Source organism: Gallus gallus, chromosome Z (genome assembly GCF_016699485.2).
Source record: "Gallus gallus isolate bGalGal1 chromosome Z, bGalGal1.mat.broiler.GRCg7b, whole genome shotgun sequence".
NCBI classification, from domain to species: Eukaryota; Metazoa; Chordata; class Aves; order Galliformes; family Phasianidae; genus Gallus; species Gallus gallus.
Window position 1 is genome coordinate 56,650,992 of NC_052572.1, and position 16,976 is coordinate 56,667,967.

Here is a 16,976-nt window from a genome sequence, read left to right on the forward strand (position 1 = left end):
GCCCCTCCACTCTGCCACATCTACTTGCCAGTCAATATGTGTTGTCCTAGAGCCAATACAGGAGAAAAGCAAGGAAAGGTGCCCCAAATGGCATACCCAAAGGCTTAGAGGAATGGTTGCTTGAACCCTGCTTTTACTTTTCAGTAAAATTTAAACTAGTGGATAAAATATACTTATTCTTCAGCCGTTTCTGTTAACTCATATCCATTCAAAGTTAGTGAACATCAGTAGTTGTTGGTTAAGACCTAAAAAAATAAATTCTTCTTAAAGTTGTTTACCAACTGTAAGTTACAATGATACCATATCAAACTGGAGGTATATCTAGTCATAGCCAGCCAGCTTTTGTAATAAGTTGTTACTTTCCCTCATTCTGATGCAATATACCTATTGCTATACCTAAACATTTGTTTTCCTTTTGATGCAGCACTGTAGTAGCAAGCTATGATAAAACCTATTAAGTCTGGATAGCTGTAGAGAACTATCAAAAGGTGAGATACCTATAAAATAAAGATGAGCTAAAAGGTGAATGACAATTCACATGGAGATAGAGATAAGCAGAGGAGATAAGAAGGAAATTCATCTCCCCACCTTATGCAAATCTACAAGATTTTGAAATATTTATTTTTCACTGTTCTAAAGACTAAAATCAAAATCTCAAAAATGTTAGCAAGTTACAAATCAGCGGAAGTTATTATCAAGACCAAATCAGTTTTTTTTTCTATGACACGCAGTTTACTAAAATAATGATCTAAACCAGCATACATTTTTATATGAAGATGTTTGCATATCTGTAACAAATTCCCAAGCATATTTCTCAACACGCATTTCATCTAAGAGATAAAGATACGCTATTGTCTTCATTTTAGAGAAAAGAGAACATGAGTATGGGAAACTTTTTCAGATTGCATGGTTGAAGTTAGGTACCATACATAACCCTATAAACGTCAGAAACCTCTAGATTTTCCTGTTAGTTCAGTATCTTTGAAAATTTAATTTTAGAGACCTATTATTATCCGTTTGACCCTAATGTAGACCCTCTGATGGAGGTCATAACACACTATTAATCATTTCAGTTTTGGTAGTTGTCCTAGCACTTTATCTAATATTTGGACACATTTGTTCATCACATGAGGTGGCTGGGCAGGCTTCTGTCTACTCTAAATTTTGACAAGAAATATCCAGATTTTATCAAAGTGCAATATACTAACATGTGAGTTTCTGCAATAACTTAGAATGCTTTTAGATTTTTCGCTGTATAAAATCTTGTTGGTTTTGAGGAAACAGCTTTTTATTTACAAATGCAGATTAGATAGGTTTACACTTAGTTTCCTTTTCAGAGATTGGAACTCTTGGGGGATATGTGACAAAAATACAAATACAATACAAGGAGATACAAATGAGGTCAATAACACAACAGAAGGATCTTTTTAAAGAAGAGAAATTGACTATGAGTGACTGAGCAGCAAAAAAATTTACAGGGAAGGCTGTTCAGTAGAGCAACTGGATTTACAACGTAATTGTATATTGCTACAAAGGTTGTCTCTCCTCATCTTTGTGAAACATCTCAAATATAAAACCAGTGACTTTCTAACACTGAAAAACCATAAACAAGCTTAATAATCCTTTTATAAAACTAAATTGCAGGACCTGGTGACATCAAGGAACAATGAAATAGGCAAAACTGCTAAGTTCGGGATTTTTGCTGCAGGAAATAAGGCCAAGGAAATTAAGGAGAATGGCAAAGCTCCATTTTATTTGGGAAATTGACCTTATGCTTGCTTTGAAGTCCTGGGAGACAGGGGGGTGGAAGATCAAGCATTAAAAACTTCTGACACTCAGTTTCACCTGAGACTTGGAATCATCAGTGATAGTTTAATCAGAGAGGAATGTTAATTAAGGCTTCAGGCCCTATGTGTAGACGCTAATTAATTGCATGTGTTGATTAGCATTTTGCTGTATTGAACATGGAACAGCCTGGGTAAATCTTATGTGGAAATGCCACATGTAAGATAATTCAGGTCTGTTGTACTCAGGACTGTGAATGGGCACTACTATGCCTTTGATTTAAAGAAGCCAGCTCTGCTCCCTTAGAACTGGACCCAGAAGAACGTAATTATTCCTGGCACATGTGCTGCATGCCCACATAACAGGTAGAAAGGCAGATACCCAAAACAGAGGGAAAGTAAAGGTTGTTTTCCAATTGCCCCTTAGGAAACAATGCATGCATGTTGTTTTGCACTTCTTGACAGGATGAATTAAAAGTATGCCTGTGGATATTTGTGTGGTTTAACAATAGAGCTAAGACTACCTGAATGTCTGACAGTACCCTAAGGAACACTATTCTGCCTTGTCTTCCTTTGCCTGTGTGTTCCTGTTCTATGGGCTACCGCTGTCCTGGCTGTGAACAGCTGCAGGAGGGCCACTGGCAGCAAGCAATCCCACTGTTTCCATAGGATTCATGTTCTGCCAAGCTCACGCTTCACAGCTGGGTCAGATTACATGCCCACATATTCCCAATGGGAGAAGCACATATAGGTAAAGAGGCTTGGTTGTTCTGGAGGTAGCTAGCTGCTAGATTGGCTTAGCTTGTTGTTGTACATTTGCACCCTTTGTTTTTTCTTCCATATTGTGTGCACACAGCCCCATTCAACTAACTGTTCAGGTGCTGGATAGAGAGCAGTGAGAACAGAGATGAAGTCCCAGGTCCCAGTTCTGGCTGGAGCAACTGCCATGTAGCAGTCAGTTTGCCTTTGGGAGTACCCATTCTTGTTTGGTAGCAACTAAGAGATTTCAGGAACAATGCCTGTCCTCTTAATGCTGTGTTGCTGCATTATGTTGTAACCACCAATTGCTTGGCTCTTTAAAAAATCATTTGGCTTGTTAAGGTGTCTCAGGAATGAAACTTGCCAAGATTTAGACATGCTAATATTGCTGTCGACTTCCAGGGAATTACTGAAGTGTACGAACTTGAGAATGCTCACAGGAGCTGGCAGCAATTACAGCTGAACTAAAGATATCAAAGCTCAATTCTTCAAAAATTTCTACCAAAGCTGTAAAGGAATAGAATGATGACTTCGCAGAAGTGAACTAAAGTCGGATTGTTAATTTCAGAATAAATAAAAATCACCAGAGTTCCTTATTTCGAGTAAAACATAAGTCTCCGACATGTTTGTGATTAGTTACATCAATCCCATGAGTTGCTATATAATTGCAGGTTGGGAAACAATTATAAGACCATGAATATGTATGTTGAGGGAACGCAACACCGGTACAAACCTCTTGCACTCCCTTTGTGTACTGCAACAGTTAATTAAAATAAACTACAGCCCAATGGTAGTATTTCTTCTGCTTAAAGAAACAAGTTGCAAATGCACATCATCTCATGACCTTTCAAATTTGACAACAAAATCGGGGGTTTGGCAGCAGAGAAACAGATGAACTTCTAGGCAGTCACCATAGCCTGTTTGTAAGATCTTGTGATTCCCTCAGTGTTGATTAAATGCCTCAGTAGATTCTTTATCCATAAATGGATTGCATGCCTTAGGTTCTTGTCTAGTCAATCACAATAATACAGTTGTGTCAAAATAAATAAATAAATAAATAACAGTGTGTAGGCAAATAATTTCTAACTCCAGCACTGAATTTCTCAAATTTGCCTATAACAATGGTTTGTTTTTTAACCCCATAGATTGCTTTGCCTACATGAAAAAAAAAAAAAAGAATCTGACAACCTTTCAAAATGCTCCACCTGATTTTCTTGCAGCTTATCTTGTCATTGTTAACAGAAAATGGCTGCTTGCTGAGGACAGCAATTGTGTTTCACTTTATTCTGAACCACACCTATTTAATCACTAGTAAAGCAACTAGTTAAAATTTCAAAAATCTTCTTAAGTGCACGTTCCATGTGAAGTAATAGATATGGTAGAGGAGGTTCAGCTGTTCTCTTTATCCCCATTTAAGAAGGAAGAAAATTTCAGTGTTTTTTGTCTACAGATATTTTCTTATAGAGAGTTGCAAATCCTTATCTTTTCTTTAGGCCTTCTTTTTTTTTTTTTTCCCTTTCTTTCTTTTTTTTTCTTTCTTTTTTTTTTTCCCAATGGAAAACTGGGTTGAGATTTTTAGGGGAAAGTTTGCTAGAAGTAAGAAATTTAGGAGAATGGAATTACATAATATAAAACTCTCTGAAAAATGTTACATGTAAACAAAAATCAAGATTTTCTTCACGTCTGTTGACCAGCACTTTCAATACTCAACATCTATTTATTTATATTTTCTGCACTGTTGTAACTTATTCAAGAATTGTGAATTGTGCCCATTTCTATAACCAGAAATGTGCATTACTAGTTAACTTGCAGATGTATTTCTGTCACTATGTGAAATATATACTTCCATTATGCTGACTACAACAAACAAGACTAGAGAGTAACTCTCATTTCTGGTGAACTTTAAATGCATTCTGAGTGAAATATAATAAAGCTTAGAGCTTTCTATACATTCTTTCTTCAGGAAAAGCCAATGCATAAGATCTGACAATGATAAATTTAGAATAATGGATTTTAGAAGGGATAAGAAGATATTTTTCAGTCACTTAAATGTGTGTCTTTTTTAAAAGGCCAATGACTTTCATTTTCTGCACTAGCTTGCTCCATTTCCTCCTTCAGCCGTCCCCCACAAAACTAACTGTTGAATCCCACCTATGTTTGGTGCAATAGACAAGTAGGAAAATTTAAATGATTTCAACAAGTGCTGAGGAAAGAAGTTTTTGCTCAGCATGCAGAAAATATAGGAGCAGGTAGAACAAGTGATAGGTTCCAAATCAGGCTCATATCTCTGTCTGAGCTGAGCTGCCAAATTTTCTGTGCTTATTCCTACGAATGGTATCCAGAGACATGCTATAATCCAGCCAGTAGAATATGAAAGATGATGTGGAGATCTAGCACATACTCAATGCAACAGATAGAAGTTAAGTAACACACTGATACGCTGGGGAATTAAATCATGAGCTGGAAGTGAGCAACCTTGTTAACTGCTGCATCATATTAATGCTGCTGAACTGCACAGGAAATGTGCTGGCCTTCACCGTATGCTTTTGTGCCTTCCTCTCCCTCTTCCATTCTACATCTACAGCACGGTGTACTCAAGCCCTGCAGTGCCCCAGCCAGACAGAGCAGCCTGAGGGAATGCTAGAGATAAGGCAGCCCATTAGACTCCTGTCACTAAGAGCTCATTCAGCGCAGAGTAGCTCCTGTTTAAGCTCTTCCCTGAAGGTCACAAACAGAAATAATTCCCCCCATGGATTTTATGTTTTTAGCACATATATACAGCAAGCCAGAGTTCTGTCTGTTTTCCTCAGCCTCAAAGCAAGTGGCATGAACAGTGTTCATGTCCACAGCAATATGAACACCTCTGAGAAGGTGGTATGCGATGCTGCAAAACATGTGGGATTTCCCTGAGCTTGGAGGTAACAGTGAGGGCCTAGATCAGATGTCTCATCCACACTGCTGAACATAGGAGGAAAAACAGCCAGATCTCCCTCAGAAATCTACGGTTGAAGCACCTCTCCTATGAAGAAGGGCTGAGGGAGCTGGACTTATTCAGCCTGGAGAAAACTCTGGGAAGATCTCAGTGTGGCCTTCCAGTAGTTGAGGGGAGTTTACAAGCAGGAGGGAGATGAACTTTTTGCAGTATCTGATATAATTTTAGTTTTCAACTAAAAGAGGGGGAATTTAGATTAGGTGTTAGGAGTAAATCCTTTACTCAGAGGGCAGTGAAGCCCTGGCACAGCTGCCCAGAGAAGCTGCGGTGCCCCATCCCTGGAGGCACTCAAGGCCAGGTTGGATGGGGCCCTGGGCAGCCTCAGCTGGTGGGCTTTTACAAAGTGTAAGTGTAAACACAGCAGATAAAAGACAGGATTAGAATGGAAGGAAGCTCTAAAGAGGATGTAGTACTGAGAATAGAAGTAAGAGCTGGAAAAGAAGGATGGGGATGAAAAGGAGGCAAATAGACAAAGGGTAAAAAACGCCTTGATGCAAGGTGCTTACCTGAAAGGACTAGATGGAAAAGTGAGTGACCTAAAAACTTTTCCTCCACTTTCCAAGTCAATAACACTGTGGTTACATTCCCCATAACTTCATAGCTGCTACACATTTTCTTGTCTTCTGCAAGTCTTCTGGGCCCTGATTACTGAGCTGACCTTTTCCATCACCCTACATTAAAAAAGCTCTCTTCCCAGTCTATTAGCGGCAACATTTTTCTGTGCTTTAAAAGCTGCATATGTAGCTCCGGGTTCTTGACCTGAAAAATAAAAGAGCTGTGTCTGTTACAGAGCACCAAGACCAAACTCTTAAAAGTGTCTTTGCTTATCTTTATCACTCAGGAGTATTTGGGAAACATAAATGGTCAGAGTCTAGAATTTGATGTGCTTTAAGAAAACACTTTGTTTGGTATATCTTTTTGGTAGGTTCTGACATTAAGATTAGAGAGTTTTGAACTGATTCAGCTTTGTGCCATTTTATATTGCTTGGCATGCTGATGGAGCTTGTTCCATTATGCAGTTTACGGTCAGATGCAAAGCCAATAGAGATAAGCTGAGGGCACTGCAAATTGCTGAGTGCATTTAAGATGTACAGGGCAGTAACTGGGTTTACAACAGCACCCAACAAAAGACTAATTCCTTTAGAAATCTCAAGGTGATTGTAATTGCACTTTGCCAAGGATACAGGTAACGTGCTAAGCCACTTATCTTTGCTAATTATTTTTCATTATTAAAAAATCATGTCTGTAGAAGGGAGTGCTACTTTGCTTCCATTTCTGCTCCATTGTTCAAAAATGTATTTGTCCTGTGGAACCTGTAGTCATAGTATTTACAGCTATATTTTTGCAGTGACTTGGGGATTTTCTCCACAGCAGCTCTGAGTGCATGAGGTCTCAGGGCAGCAGCAGCTGCTGTGGTTAGGGACCAGATGATTATTGCGCACACAAGTCTGTCCTCCCTGTGCTCTCCAACAGGATTTTTTTTCTTCTGTTCTTTGTTTGCCTCTTTCCTTCCTCTAACAATTCTTTCCAGACCACTTGCAGTAATGTTTATTCTTTCTGCATGGACACACACGACAGCTCATTGTACATACGTACAAAATGGTCAGGTGGGAAAGAAGGTATCAAGAGAGCTCTCTTAAAAGTGTTCTTCAGGAGACAGAGGCTATTTATAGGCTGTATGTTGCATGAAAAAGAAGGTCAAGCCTGTACGGGATTTGAAATTTAAAGAAAATGATGGGTTTAGCTGTGTAACTCAGCTTTTTGAGTGCTTTTCCAAATTGAACCAGACTTGAGTCATCCGTATTAGTGGTATATACATGTTCAGCAGGCCTAGATTGTTTGTAGAAGTTGAGGAAACAGGCTGTGAGACCTTTACGAGAGCTTGGTTGGCACAATATTCTGACCCTGTTTCCTACCTCCGTCTGTGATAGTACAAAAGGCTCTCAGCAGAGCTGGAGAAATTATGGTTTTCTCCCCACATACCCTGAAAACTAGTATTCGATGGAAAACAGCCTTATAACAAGATAGCTTGGCTGTCATTTCAAACCAGCAGTTGTGGTTGGCACAAAGACGTAACCTGTTCATTTGTGAAGTGAAAAAGCATTCAGTTTATGAATATCGTATTACTAGCAACAGCTGTCTCTTGAAGAGCATGTCATCTACTGAATGGAAATAGATTGAAAACATTCAGGAAGCCAGATATTGTGCTCTGTGGAGTTTTGAGATGTTTAAACAAATTTATGAAGGAGTTGTATGGTAGCCATACTACTGCTAGAGGGCTGAGTCTTGAACTTTTTCTTCAATGGGAATTTCAAATGTCACCACTCCATGGGCGGCCATTTTGACTATGGCTCGTAGTGGTGACATCTCATCTCATCATCGGTAATAATGTGATCCAGGAAACTGTCACCTTCAGCCTCGTATTAGTTCAAGAGGACCTGACAAACCTGCATAAGGTTTTCTTTCTGTTTCTGCGTGAGCATTCATGGGATCCACTTGGTACAAAATCTGTGATATTCCATCATTGCCACCATGATTTCCAACACATTAAAGACAAAATGGGCTCCATACATAATTCCCTGGTTGTAATCTGCCAGTTCATGTGGGTGAGCTGATCAAGACACTGTTCATTTCGTGGTGTGACAGCTGTGCATGCCCATCTGATGACTTGTCTTTCATATCGCTTTCACACTGCCTCACTGTGCTCACATCCACTGGTTGGTCTCCAGAAATGTTCAGCAAGTGTCACTGAATGTCAGTCGGTGGAGCAATTCAGTGACACACCTTTGCTTCATTCATACTTCCATGTCAGACGCCATTGTGCCAGACTGTCCCTCTGCTGCCATTTGTCCCATGGCAAGAAAACGTAGCAGAATATTGATGTGTAGGTTCAGCCTCCACTGCAATATCACCAACATCCATCTCTGATGTCATGCGTCAGCATCATAAAATAGGAGGCATTACTTTCAGAGAAGTCTTCATACTTTTACTACCTGGTATTTTATATTATGTGCTTTCAAAATTTAAGGTGTTGTCATTAGATCTTTATAGATTTATTGTTTGAGGAAAGAATGAACATCTTTGTTGAAAATTCAAAATTTTGCTATGTTTACTTATCCCCATTCAAGTTTGGACCTGATTCATAATAGAATCTGTTGTACCATATAGTATGTGCTTTTAAGTCAAGACTTACAGAGAATAGAAAATTATACAGGATTAGTCAAGATGAAAAGTGGAGTTTTTTCATTGAAATGAATCGGTTGAACTTTTTAAAAACATATTGACCAATACACTGTGGTTGTGGTGTACTGACTCTATTTTTAAATGAATGTGTATTATTTTTATGCAAATCTAGCCAGCTACTATTAGCTGGTCATGGCTTGATCTAAACTTTCACTGCAAACAGCAATAGATCAACTGTTTACAGAGGAAGAAGCATATATAAACAAAAATAATCAGTGCTTTCCTACTTTCAGAGGAGCCTCCAAAATGAGCCAACATGAAAATTGTTCTCCACTTTTCACTGTCTCCACCAAGAGCCCTCAGGTTGTCAAAGTATTAAGCATGAGGCAGCTTGCAGATCAGCAAAACTTGGAAGCTTTCCTTCCCTCGAAAAAGTACTTGTTGTAAACTACAGCAAATACACAGAGAAGAGCAAAGATGTTGTGCAGTTCCAGGTGGGGAACAGTACTGCCTAGCACAGCTTGTGTTTGCTTGGCCTGGCCCTCATCTCTCTACAATGCAGGCACTGGCTCCCAGGAAAAAGGCAGGGTTTCATTCTGATCAGTGACCAAATGTGAACTCCGCTGATAGGAACTTTGTGTTACATTTAGCCCTGCTGCTTTGGACAGATGCTCAGTGCTCTCTGCTTATTAGTCTCTTTTTTTTTTTTACAGCTTCCCAGGAAGGTTCGTACCTCACTCATGAAATTTCCTGCCCACAGACAGACAGTTCTTCCCCATTCTTTCTGTGGAAATAAGCAAAAAGAATGTCAGTAATTCTGAGTAATTCTCTCGTGTATTTCTTTTTACAGCATTTTCTTTCTTTGTAACATGACATAAACAACAAGAGTAAGTAAAACATTTTTTCCAGTTTCTTCTGTCTGACAGAATTTTTTTCCCTTTCATCCACACATCTCTCTAAATTTTCAGGAGGAAAATCCAGAAGAAAATCTGTACAGAAAGGAAAAAGGATAATCCTTCCTTCAAGATCAACCTTACATTTAATCATAATGAGATATTATAAATAATTCTCTCTGCTCTAGGATGTAAAATTAGCTCTCACTTTAGTATAATCATCCTTGCTATTGCAAGGATGATTATTTTTATGCAGCCGATTTGGAGAGAGAGATGCTGGGAACTCTGCATCTGATCTGCCAGTGGGGCAGGTTTTCACCTGAGAGCTCTGGGGAAAGCCAGGTGCCACAAGAGTAGATGATGTTATCACATGTGGCTGCATGAAGCTGCTGTGTACAGCATGGAGGCCACAGAGACTGTCTAGTGTTTTTTTGATATACAATGCCTTTGGCATAGAGTACTTGTAGGAAGACATATGTTTGTTTCCTTCTGAGGGAGTAGTTATGTGGTGTACATAGTGTTTTCACTGAAGACTTCTTGAATTGTTTGGCCCGGCACCATTAGGAATGATGATGGTTTCTTTCAACAGATACTGGTGCACTGTTGCATTTTTTGCTTACATAAACATAAAACAAAACAAACCCCCTGACACCCCTAAAGAAATCCCCAAGCAGCTGCTTTATAAAAACAGCCTCTTCATTTCATTGATGTATCCAAGGGAGACTTAGCAGAAATACTGCTGTAGTTCATTGATTTTTAGACTTCTAAGTAGAACACAACATTTGGCATTTAAATCCTCACTAAACTACCCAAACAAGCAATTTTTCCAGTAACGCTAAGTCACCAATGGTAACTAATAGATGTCAGTAGGGGGTAGCCAGTTGCTTATCAGCACATCTGAAATCAGGCCATGGTCTCTTGAAATGTGAAGTGGATGAGCTAACTATTTTTATCATTTGTGGAAGTCAGGAAGACCTTCTGTGTAATGAGATTAAATAAATAAAAGCTGAAATGATAATTAGCTGTAATTGTAGGCTCGGACAAAATTCTTCCTCTACTTGGTCAGAGAAGATGATAGCAAGAGCAATTTGAATTCTGCAACCATAATTACCCTTCTGGCTTGGAAAAGCTTGCACATAGTAAGTAAATTCATAATTGCAAATGAATGTTAACTGTGAGGGAACACTAACTGACATCGGAAAAAGGTGGTGCTAACTCAAGCCTGGATACACCTAGAAGACTTGATGTGCTTTGGAACACAGTGGGCATTTGCTCTGCAATGGTTGACATAAGCCATGGTATTGAAAATTCTTGCTTTTAAAACCTAAATATTGCAGAGGATAAATGTATACTATCAGTGGTAAGACTGTAGTTTTAACAGATCAATTTTCCACTCTTAATACTGATCAGGAAAAACAGGAATTGAATGCGTGGTTCCTCTCTTTCTGAGGTATGCGCTTGTACAATGACCAAAAAATTTGGAAGGTCAAAGTACAGTATTTATTGGAGAGCAGGAAAATCTCCAGTGATGACCTAAGCAGCTGCTCTTTTCCTCCATTACACACATCAAGGGTTTCTGTTGTGTTTAACAAGTTTGATTGATTAGGTAAAACAATGTCCATTTGCAGAGTTATTGTTCACAGATGGAGCCTCTTAGCATGTATTTCATAAACCTTTTTCTTTCTCTTTTTATTCTTTCATTCCCCCAAGATTTATAACTAAATTATAAAGTCACTTTGGGAAGAATTTTAGTTGATTGGCTTTTGGCCCCAATGAAAAATAACACAAGGTTTACCATTATCAGCTATAGTTTGCACTCTCCAATAGATTAAAATGATATCCATTCAGAATCATGGAAACATGAGATGTAGAGGTTCTTGAAGTAATAGCTCTTCATGTTACTTACATTACCAGTGTAGGATTATTCCCTGCAGTGTACATTTAATAAAATGAAACTTAAGAAACTATTAGAAAGAGAGAATATGTTAGTGGTCTAATCATCACATTCAAAATATTTATGTTCCATCACTTGACGATCTTGGCAAGGTTATGTCAAGCTGTAACCTATCTTAGATAGATAAACAGACTGCAACATATATTAAATTTGGATTACATCTTCAGCTATTGAAACTCCATGGAATTCACAATCTGGCCTTCTACCATTTTGGATATTTTTACAGTGGCTAAGGTTTCGCACTGGATTGATAAGTTCTTCATAGTCTGGTTCTGGTGATGGTGATGAAATATAAACAGTCCACGTATCACTGGCATAGTGCAGTTTCTGCTCTGTTTTTGGACAAAAATGGAGTTTAAGGCATACTGTCAATATGCTAAGCAAAACTTAATTATAAAATATATTACTGCTATGCTCCGATAAGCTTTTTTTTGAGAAGTAAAAACAACGCCAGATGCAGTTAAAAAGCCATTAATGTACAGTGATCACACTGCTCTTACTGGGGACGTCAGTGGTACTTGGCACAGTGGAATCCTTACTTCAACTTATGAGTACTTCACCTGCAGAAAGTTTGCTTCCCTGAGGAAAAGAAATCTCTTTAGGGACAATACTTTCAATGATGATTGATGCCCGGGAGTGTTTAATTCAAGGCTTTGCATGGTGAAGAAAGCAATACATATCATTGGCTTACATTCACTGATTCTTGGAACTTTACTTTATTCTGCCACAGGCACAATAAAGCACATGTAGATATTAAGTGTCATCTGATTTTTACCTTCACTCTTCTGGTCATTCAGTGGGCTGAACATAGCATTCAACACCAGCAATTAGCTCAGATTTAAGGACCAAAAACAGGCTGAAGGAATAAAGAAAAAAAAAGAAAGCTGGAGCTGCTCAGTTATTTGGCACGAAGGAGCTGACCAGGTGATTCACCCCCAGTCTTGAGTGCACATTTCAGTTTACTATAGTCCAGTTACTATAGGTAGCACTGTAGTCCAGATTAAAGCCTAGAGTGTTTCTGTACTCATCCACGAGCATTTGGAGTTGCTATGAAGAGGCTTGTGCAGCTCTGTGGTGTAATTCCCTGCTTCCCTCGGAGTGAGAAGTGAGCAACTGCGCTCAGAGGGAGTGGCTGAAACACAGCAGTTGTTTCTGTTACAATATAAGCGTGAGAAGAAGGCTCTGTTGAAAGCAAATTTTTGGTCCAGGATTTAATCCCTTCCTTGTAGAGTGCCTTGCTGGCTGTTGACTGTCTGTTGCTCCCGGAGGAAGTTCTTTGGCACGTAACTGCTATAGAAAATTACCCGTCATGGCTTGGACTTGACTAGGCTAGAGAGCATCCCTAATTACTGTGCAGAACCTCTTCCAACCTGTAGATGTAGTGAGAAGAGGGGCAAGCTGAAAAACAGCAGTAAGATTAGGCAGAATTTTCTTTCTTCTTCCTTTTGCTTACACAAAATAAAAGAAGGTAGTGTAAGGTTATCCAAGTTCATACTGGTATGGTCTGTGGATGTTACTTTTGATAAGGGAAGAACACCAAAGTCCACACATTATATGCCTTAGAGTGTTTTTCTTTCTTTGATGCCACAGATGGTGAGTGAAACAAATACTTTAACAATTGATAAGGGTATGGGCATAGAGCTGGATCCTATTCTGCACTCTTTTCTCTCTTTCCCTCAGAGCTGCAGCTCAGATTACCAAGAAACCTCTGCCCTAGGCCAGCATAGCGTGGTGGTCTTACCATGGAAACACTATGGAACTGCTAATGAGCCCAAGGCACTTCAGGTCACTGTGTGCAGCACCTGCACCTCACAGCCCTGATCCATTCAGCCCATAGGTCAGCACGGTAGGGGATATTTCTGCCAATGGGGTGGAGAAAGGCATGAAATTCTGGCACTGTCTGGGGATGGAACTCGGAGCCGGAGACAGAGGGAACAGCTCCACTGAGCTAGGAGGTGGAGCTTGTGCTGAGCTGACCAAGAAACAAAAGCAAAAGAGAGAATGTGGAAATCCATTTTTAGCAGTGATCTTACCACATTTTATAATGGGCGTCCTGGGTTTTCCTCTGAGTCACTGAGTAGTCAAAAGCTGCTTTATGCAGCGCGTGTCCTCAGCAGTCTCTGTAGAGCTTCTTTTGGCTTCAGACAGTTAACTCAGACCTCAGCACAGCATGTGTAGTGCATTCTTGTGGTCATCTCTGCATTCATGTATTGCCACAAAATATTTAACAGAGGTGCCAGCTGTCGACTGGAAGGTGCTGTTACTGCACGTATCCACCTGCTGGGATTTAGTGATGACACAGATGGCCATCCGCCTGCCACAGGCACCGGTCCCCCAGTGCATGGCTCTGATTTTCCACCTCCTGACTGTTTTCCCTGCAGAGATGGAACAATCTATTTCAACAGGGTTCTCTTTGGCCTACAGTCAAGAATGGCTTAAAGTTACAGTATGTTTCTTTTATTATTTTTTTTTTCCTTACCAGGATATAACAGCTGTTTAATGTTTAAACCAATTTTGGGGGGAAGGGGGGGGGGGAGTTGGGAGTTCTAAAGGATTTTTTTTTTCCTAAATAAAAAGCAGTGTGCCCTACATGCCATAGATCTTTTGTTAATAAACTTGTTTGTGTTTATTGACATCCAAGAGGCAAGTTGCTGATCTCTAGCTGGTCTCTAACTTGCCATGCTGCTAAAGTAAGCCCACAGAGTTCTTCACAGCAGTGGTGTGTAAATCTTATATGTTTGAAACTGAAGCTGGTGGTTCTTTAACTTGGTGCAAGTGTTCTGTGTGCTGTGCAGCAGCTGTCTCCATTGCAGGCTTGTTTTCAGCTTGTAATGGACAAGGGTAGATGTTCTGCTGCATTCAGGGGATCCTGACTGTAGAAATAGGAGCAGATTTTCACAGGAAAGAAGAAAGACCATATGCAGAGCTTAATGATGGATTTTTCTACAGCTTTCTCCTGAGTGTCACACTTTGGAAGATGATTAACTAATTAAATCTGAACAGCACACAACCCCTTTGAAAATCTCCTATGTTTTCATTCTCCTTCATCCGGTGACTTCTGTAAAAGTGTTTCAACTTCTTGCTTGTTGTAGGTGAGGAAGTGCCTAAAAATGTACGCGAGGTGGTAAGTGTCATGCTCTGTGGAGGTAGTGGCTAACCTGGGAAAGGCTCTGCTGCCTTTACAGTGGCCCTTCCTCCCCCCACATTATGTAGTTCTTAAAAAGAGCTACTCAGGTTTCCTTGCAGACTTTGGTGTATCTGATGAAAGGGAAGCTTCTGTATAGCAGCCTTTGTGTTCCTATGATCTAGAAATCTTGGAACCATTTGCTTTTTTTCTACACTGATCTGACTACAGCTTCAGGGTGGAAGAGAGGAAATGAGATTTTGCAAGGTTTCTAACCCATGGAGCAGACAGCCCCCCCGACTTTGGATCTGAATCAGATATTGTAGTTCATCATCTGAACAGAGGTCAGCAGGTGAAAACCTCTACTGGAAGGAGAGGATCGGGCCTAGTGCTTGTGGGTCTTAGGTGATTACATCATGTGATTTCAGCCATTTAGAACAAATGGCTTCTCTTATTTCTGATGATAAACTACAGTGAGCAAACAGGGTTTCTGTTTACTCTTCTCTATTGACAGGATCAGTGCTGCAGTGTAATTGTGAGAAATAAAGTATGTGTTTACATTGACTTTCTAATTAAATATTTGGTGGCACATATAATAAAATCTCTTTTCCTAAAGCTGTGAAGCTTAACATGTATATTTGTTTGAACTTTTGGGACTTTTCTACCATAATCCCTCAAAACAATACAAGCGTATTCAGAAGACTACAACTCCCTGGATTGGTGGAGGTATTCAGAGTTCAAACAGAAACAAAATCTATTTTGCAATCCCATCGTGGAAGGATTGTTTCTGCAGGTGTAGGGGGAGAGGATGAGGAAAAGTGCTGAGTCTTAAAACTGTTCAATACATACTTGAACATAAGAATAATGGACAGTTAGGAAACAGCTTTTCTCCAGGGGTGTGGTTTTCTTAATAACTGTGTAATGTCTCACTAAATATTCACAGGTCTGAGATAAATCCTGAAGTCCTGTGACACACCATTGAGTGTAGAGGGAGGGTACTGCTTTAAAAATAGCATCCAGTGTCATTGAGAGCCATCCAAGACCAGCCCATGAGGTGGCTGTGTACTTTTAAAGTACAGTGTATTTCTTCAAGTGAGGAATCAGAGCTACTGCAGCTGTGTTGAGGGTTTTGTTTTGTTTTTTCAGGTTTGCAGTATTAGGGTGTTGGCTTTTTGTTTTTGGTTTTGGTTTTTTTTGAGGGGGTATTTTTTTGTTGCTGTTGTTGCTTAATTATTTATTTTTATTGATTCTTACTTTGGGATTCTGCTTAGGATGACTACTCTGACTTCAAAGCCACAGGGTGCTCTACTTGTGTGGCACAGGCAAGGCACTGGAGAACTTCATCCATTAAGGGGTATTCATGCTAGGTCTAGCAGCATCTGTAGTTAACTGTGGGTGGCAGTGGGCTCCATGTGGCACCTAGGGAACTGCTTAGAGCTGATTGGAGTGAGTACATCCTGGGCTGAATCAGCAGTGCCCTGAGAATTTGCAATTCCCAGGGAAAAGAAGTCCCAGAATGGAAGAGCCTTGCGATTCTTCTTAGCATGTACAGAAAAATGGTGAAGTTTTGAGTTTGTGCAAAGCAATTAAAATGAGAATCAGACCTTTGCTGCTGTTTGTTGCAGGGACAGTTCTAAAAGCTGAGGAAGATGTGACGCTAACCAAGCACACAGATACTCCAAAAGGAGCCTGCGCACATGATGGGAAAGACGATAGATTATCTCAAGCAATATTATGTTTTACAGCAAATGTATTACCTCTGGCTCCTGAATGAAGTCAAAGTAAGATATTCCATACATTAACATAGTAGAAAATCAAATTCTCACCCACTGGATTACCTAGCATCAACAGGTGTGGACAGGGAAAACAGAAGGCTACCAAAGTGGTTATTTTAATTACATTCCTCTGTTTTTCAGTGGTCATAAGGATGGTTTTTGGAGGGGCATTGATTTTTAACCTTTTTTTTTGCCGTTTTTGTTCTTTGTGTTAGTCTTACCTAAAACTGAAGTTTTTTGGGGACAACTGATGAGAAAGTAGTCAAAACTGCTTCTGGAAAATCAGCATTCTTTTAAACTGAAAAATCTGAAGGATCTGAAATCTATTGTACCCTTTTGAATTTTTGCTGAAATTTTACCAAATACACTTCATAAACTCACATATTTCCATTCTGAATTCAGTTCAAAATATTATACTTTAAAAGAACACAACAGATATGGTCATTTAAAGTCAAAACAAAGAGAAACAAAGGGTTTTTTTGTTGTTGAGGAGGAAAATTTATTAGTGTATG

The 16,976-nt window shown here is 39.5% G+C and overlaps 1 long non-coding RNA gene across 1 annotated transcript; it reads right to left on the reverse strand.

Annotated features, from left to right (window-relative positions):
* Window positions 1-4,052: 4,052 nt before the first annotated feature.
* On the reverse strand, window positions 4,053-14,034 carry LOC112530676. The gene is made up of 3 exons (XR_003072467.2): window positions 13,599-14,034; window positions 9,452-9,502; window positions 4,053-6,294 (listed from the first exon to the last, which is right to left on the reverse strand). It is a non-coding gene; the product is annotated as an uncharacterized LOC112530676 (long non-coding RNA).
* Window positions 14,035-16,976: the final 2,942 nt, after the last annotated feature.